Below are 6,836 nucleotides of genomic sequence, written 5' to 3'. Positions count from 1 at the left end.
GAGAAAGCCTTGGATCTCTTCAAAAATCTCTAAGCGTCACCTTTTCAGAACAGCCTTTGATATCACTTCTAATATACATTGTGGAGAGCGGCTACAGCGTTTGGACAGGCTCAAGCCTGGGCCTAATGAGAGGGCACGATCCTCTCGTGGCAAAGCAAGTCCGAGCACAATTTTAGCCAAAGGTGATAGTTGTGAGCTTGACCTTATGGTCCGAACCTGTAGCCCCACGAGGCTGAGTGATATGGGCTGCGGGAGGTGCAGCAAGTAAACAAAGCTTGATCCCGTGCATGTAATCGAGTAGATTCGAAACCCAGGAGAATGTTGTAAACATCTTGACCACGCCCTTACTTTGCGTCGAGGAATCTGGCTATAAAATAAAGATTCAGCTTACAGGCCGTGGTGCTGTCTCTCCTTCAGCGAGGGCAGCGTCACACCCAGACCCAGCTTTCTTCTCTTGTCTGTCTTTTCTTTTTTAATATTTTTATTAATTTGAGATAAAGGAAGAGGGAGAAAGAGACAGAAACATCAATGATGAGACTCGCCCCCAACCTGGGCATGTGCCCTTGACCGGAATCGAACCTGAGACCTTTAGTCCGCAGGTCAATGCTCTATCCATTGAGCCAAACCGGCTAGGGCTTGTCTTGTCTTTTCTCAATCCTTCACTGCCCCCCGCTCAGGCTCACCGAACCTGGCTGTGCTGGTGCGGCACCATACAGTTAGTCTGCATCACATCTCTGCTTACTACCTTCATAATGATCATAATTCACAATGATCTCTTTTTGGTTCGTTTGTTGACTGCCTTTTTTTAAAAAGAAAAACACGTATTGATTGGTTTTAGAGAGAAATGAGGGGAGAGAGGAAGAGAGAAACATTGATTTGCTGTTCTCCGTGTTTAGGCATTCATTGGTTGGTTCTTGGATGTGCCCCGACAGGTGATGGAACCTGCAGCCTGGTGCATCGGGACGATGCTCTAACCCAGTGGTCAGCAAACTGCAGCTCAGCAAACCGCGGCTCATGAGCCACATGCGGCTCTTTGGCCCCTTGAGTGTGGCTCTTCCACAAAACACTGACTTCTGCGCATGGGCCACGAAGTTTCAATCACACTGTACGTGCGCGCCCGCACGTGGTATTTTGTGGCCCCACCCCATAACAAAGAAACAGAATTTCCAGAGGATGAGGCCCAGAAATCAGGATTTGAAAAAGAGTCCCAGGTGATTCTAATGTGCATTCAAAGTTGAGAACCACTGCTTTAGTGGAATATGACAGGCTGCTTTCAAACCCTGGAATTACCTATACCTTGCCATTTAATGGGCACAGAACTATGAACTCTGACTAGATTTCTGGAGCATGAAGCCTGTTTAAATTCCAGATGAACAGGATATGGAGAAATCATGCTTACTTCCTATCCTTAAAATCTTATTGTTCTAAATCTTGGCCTGAAAATGAAGGTCACAGAAATAAGTAATAATGATTTTAGCATCTGTGCTGGTAAGGTATGGCTTTTGGCCAGCCTGGGCAAGGGCCATCTAGTAGGGCTAGGGTTGAATTTTGGTTGAAGTGCCATAAATTGGACTTGCCCATGGGATAAGGAGTGATTTTCTCCTTTTTATTTTATTTTATTTTATTAATTGATTTTAGAGAAGACGGGAGAGGGATAGAGAGATAGAAACATCAATGATGAGAGAGAATCATTTATTGGCTGCCTCCTACATGCCCCATACTGGGGCTCGAGCCTGCAACCCGGGCATGTACCTGGACTGGGAATTGAACCATGACCTCCTGGTTCATAGGTCAATGCTCAACCACTGTGCCACACGGGCTAGGCAATTTTTCTCATTTACAATTCTAAAATCTTTCTTCTAGACAAGGATAAAATTATCTCCAAAAGGAAAAAGGGGAGAAATGTGGCTAAATTTGAGCCTTTTCTTTCCTTCCATTTGATACTGGCAAAGTAAACCATAAAATTATAGCCAAGACCAGGTCCTACCCTTGGGTACAAACACTGCTCCTCCTAGTCGGTAATGGATGGGACTTGATGAGGGGCACTTGTAGGAGAACCAGTCTCTCTCACTTGATGGAGCCTGATACGGGGCCAGCAAAGAACAGTGTAGACATTGAAGTGGACCTCATACCATCCACGCCTCCCTCCCAGTGCAAGGAAGCCGTGTCATCAGGGAGCGCGGCCCAGTCCCAGGGGGTAATTCCTGGATTGGTTGAAGGCTTAGCCAATCACAGAAATCTTACCTCCTTTGCCAGTGGTTGATTTTAGGGACAAGCAGGTTTAAATGACTCTGAATCAGCCAACGAGATATGAGAAGTTTGATGGGGCTGCTGAGAGAGGCTTGATTGTTTTTGAGTCTTTTTTTCCCCTAAATATATATATTATTGGTTTCAGAGAGGAAGAGAGAGGGAGAGAGAAACATCAATGATAACAATCATTGATCGGCTGCCTCCTTCATGCCCCCTACTGGGGATCGAGCCTGAAACTTAGACATGTGCCCTTGACCGGGAATGGAACCATGACCTCCTGGTTCATAGGTTGACGCTTAACCACTGAACCACACTAGCTGGGAGAGGCTTGATTGTAACAGCTGTGGAGAGCCAGCCTTTCTCCACTTCTGAAATGAACACGGAAGACTTGCTACTGGTGGCCATCCTACGACTAAGGGGCACCTGATTCAGGACACGTGACCAGCAGAGCAGAGGGACGGAAAGAACCGGGGTCCCTGCTGACACGGTTGATTCACTGCACCCGAGAACCCTGAGTCCTGCCTGCCCTCTGTCTCCGCTGCTGGTAAAGGTCCCTATTGTTGAAATCGCTGGGAGTGAGCTTCCTGCTGCTCCCGGTGGAAAACGCCCTGACAGAGACAGTAAAATCAGGGCACTCCTGTCCCTTTATTTGCCTTTTCCAACTGGTCTGAGGGCACAAGACAAGCTAATTGTGGTTCGGTTCTGAGCATGTTTACTTGCTGAGGGCACTTAACAAGTGCCAAATAAAATGCTTGTACTTCCTGAGCACTCTTCTTGCAACAAGAACAGTGGGGCTGGAAACTCGGGTCTGTCTGGTGACACGGTACTTTTAGCTGCACTACCAGCCCATTAATTCCTGGACCCCAAGAATCTGCCTTGAAGAAGGTAAGTTAGGGCTGCGCTTCCTTGAATTTGGACAAAGACCACGGGGCGCCTCAGCCCTGCTCTTCTGTACTGCGCGGCAGAGAAAAATCTGAGGGCCTTCCTCATGCTCTGCTGACTCCCCATGAAGCTGTTTTTCCTGAGGTCCTGAGGCAGATGGAATAGGGCCGAATGATTCTTTAAAAAACACCTCCTTTTTCTCCTGGCACTTGCGCACGCACAGAAATTTTCTAACTGTGTACTGAGACAGGTTAACTAGACTTATTACGGTGACCACTATGCAACATACAAGTAACAATCATTAGGCTGTCCACCTGAAACTAATATGTTATGGGCCAATTATACCTTAAAAAATCAAGATAAACTCTGAAAACAAGACACCCTCCTCCCTTCCTTGACTGTCCTGGGCTTCCTGGTTCCCCCTGCTGGTCTGTAGTGCAATTGTTTTCACATATAAATGAGACTCGGGTGTGCCTCACATGGATGTAGTTGTGGATGAAATTATGCACCTGAGATTCGCTTTCAAAGATCCCAGAAAAATGAGGGTGTGGATGCAGCGAGATTGGCAGAGCGTTACGATGGGAGCTGGTGAGGGCTCCAGAGGGGTTCCTTCGACTATTACCACTAGTTTCGCTCATGCTCTAGTTTTTGCTTAATTTTTGAAAATGTCATTTTTTGCCATGTTCCCCATCAGTCTGGACACCTTGAGTTGCTCCCCCTGGAACGGCCTCTGGCCTGGTTTCCTGTCCTGCAGGGCCCGGGGGTGCTCGTTTCTAGGAAACTGTCAGGACTGGTCCTGGGGAGTCCCTTGCTGATGCTAAAACTGGGTTTTTCCTCCCCACCTGGCTGTGGGCAACTTGTGCTCCCTGGGCACGTAGCACCATGACAGGGATCCAGGACGGACCTCCAGGTCCCGCAGAAGGGAAGGGGCAGGTGGCAGCTCAGAGCAGTGAGAACCAGTGGGAGCGCCAACCCTCCATCGGGTCGACATCATTTCAGAGCTGGAAGGGGCGCCAAGGTCATTGGTTATTCTAGAGAAAGGGACAGCGCCAAGCGACTCCCTCTGCGAGCAGCTGGCCGACATGCCTGGCGCTGAGACCACCCCCAGCAGAGAAGCGCCTTCGCCTCACAGGCACCATTCCTGCATGCTGGCCTCATGGGGCTGGCATGGGCATCTGGGCCATTTTCCTTCCTTTCTCCTTCCCTCCCTCCCTCCCTCCCTCCCTCCCTTCCTTCCTCCACTCATTCTGTGTGTGAACTACGGTTTATACCACCTCCTCCCTCTGGGCTTTGGCTGCCCAGTTCCAAGGCATTGCTAACACGGCAAGTTCAACTGGGTCCGTCTGGGTGGACTGAACCCATCAGCCATCGCCATCAGACTATCATACTGTTGAACGTTTTATCTGCTTGTACTCATCCACTTAGGGTGGATGAAAATGTCAAGATTTGGCTAAAACATTCCTTGAAAAATGATACGTTATGTAAGGTGAGTGATCAAGAGCACAGGCTCGGAGACAAACTGCTCCTTCGGGCCTGTTTCCCATTGGCCCCAGTCACCTCACTGTGCTGTTCCTGAAACCAGGCCCAGCACATGCCCAGCACACAGCAAGTGCCAACAGCGCCCGTTCAGCGAGGTACAGCTTTCAGAGATGGCCCTGTCCACACATCCTCATGTTGGGGTGGGAGCTGCAAGGCATGTTTTAGAGCAAGAGGCCTTCGGGAGGATGGCAAAGGAACGGACGTCCCGTGGCACCCAGACGAAGTGTTAAAGGAGCCCATTTCACAATACAATGACCTCTAGCTCCCAGAGAAGGGACCTGGAGGCTGGGGTGGAAGAAGCAGCCCCGGCCTGGGGGGTGCTTTCTCCTACCCAGTGGTGAGGTCCTCAAATGGGAAAAAAAAGCCGCCTCTGATGCCAGGAGATGAGCCTACATATCCCTTTGGTTCAGTCCCTGTACCCTGATCACCAAGGAGAACCCTCCTCCTCCTCCTTTTTTTTTGTTTCCATAATGTGGCTTTGTTATTTTGTTAGAAGCATCATTTACCCACAAATAGTTAACAGTGCAAATGCACAAAATGCAGCTCCAGCCGAGCACGTTCCTTTATGTTACCTACAACACCCCTTCTCTTCATCTCCTTGGCGAAGGAGACTGGCCTAGGCTTTTGACATTGAACCTTGATTGCCGGGGGATGCCAAGTTCTGGAGGTTGGAAATCTGAGATGAAGGCGCCGGTGTGGTCGGGTGAGGACCCTCGGAGGGGGTTGCAGACTGCTGGTTATATCCTCCCATGGTGGAAGGGCCCTGCTCCTCTTCTCTAGAAGGTTTGCTGTTCCCGGTTGTCCACTCAACTGGTAAACAACAGAAAAAAATATCTCCATGTGCGTGGTACGTTCCACTGAGGGAAGCTGGTGAAGCGGCCTGGAAAGGACTTACCGCGTTTGTTTGCAGCGTGTACGCGATGCCACTCGAGGGGTAAAGGAGCACGACGCAACATCACCAGCATCGAACAAACAAAACACCAGCTTCCCACACTGCCCAGACTCTCGCTTTACAAAAGCAAATTATGAGAAAGGCCTGGTGCAGGATCAACAATGGCACATTTTCTTCTTCCTCCTTGGAGGGCACAACAGTTGATATTTATTCCCCTGCGGAGCTCATTGTTCTAATGTCCGTTCTCCAAAGAGGAAGTTCTGTCCTTGAAGACACCCAGAACTGTGCTATTATGCTGTGGCATTAGCAGCATCCTTGGTCTCGGGGGGAAAAGTCAAGCAGCTCGTTCAATGTACAAAGTTGTTGATCCATGAATAGTACAACAAAGGGCCATTTCACCATGGCCAGCTCTCCTGGGAGGGTCCCCCAGGCCTTCCCAGTGGGGCCTGAGGTCAATATACTCATAGCTGCCCAGTCGGCGTGGCTCAGTGGTTGAGCGTCAACCTATGAACCAGGAGGTCATGGTTGGATTCCCGGTCAGGGCACATGCCCGGGTTGTGGGCTCAATTCCTAGTATGGGGTGTGCAGGGATCGGCCAATCAATGATTCTCTCTTATCATTGATGTTTCTCTCTGTCCTTTCCTCTCTGAAATCAATTTAAAAATAAATAAATACACACACACACACACACACTAATAGCTGAGTAGGGTATACGTACTTCTAGGTAGCGAGGCAACAGAGTATGAGAGAAATTTCTAGCATTGGAACTTGTCTGCAGCTCCCACAATATTTCAGGTGAACTAACTAGTTTTCTAGGAGAAGACATCAAAGTTACATTTTGACAGCTTCAGCTGCTTTTAGATGGCTATTTTTCAGTTCTGCTCCAACTCTTAGGTTCCACAAAGCTAAGGAGGGAGAAGAATGACCCCATTTCTATGACCTGAGATTCTAACTTTGCATTCACTCAGCAGATAGCGAGAAAACTGCTGGGTGCCAGGCTTTGCAACCCTTCCCGTCTTCAAGAAGTTGACCTGTTGGCATTAGTAATAATGTCAGGAGCTGTAGGATGCACATTTATTTGCTGGCTTTATTTAACCTTTTCCTTTGTGAACTGTGGGTACAGATTGGACTATGCAGTTGCACGGTTATGTTTTTCTTCTGCAGTTATAAATCCTTCATCTAGAGTGGTGTAGGTATGAAATATAAATTGCAAAAGCTAGATTACTGGTATTCTATTTTCATTGGAAATGTAACTTTAGTCCTGTTTCTATCA

Source organism: Myotis myotis, unplaced genomic scaffold (genome assembly GCF_014108235.1).
Source record: "Myotis myotis isolate mMyoMyo1 unplaced genomic scaffold, mMyoMyo1.p scaffold_m19_p_2, whole genome shotgun sequence".
Lineage (NCBI taxonomy): Eukaryota > Metazoa > Chordata > Mammalia > Chiroptera > Vespertilionidae > Myotis > Myotis myotis.
Note: the sequence above shows the minus strand (reverse complement) of the source record.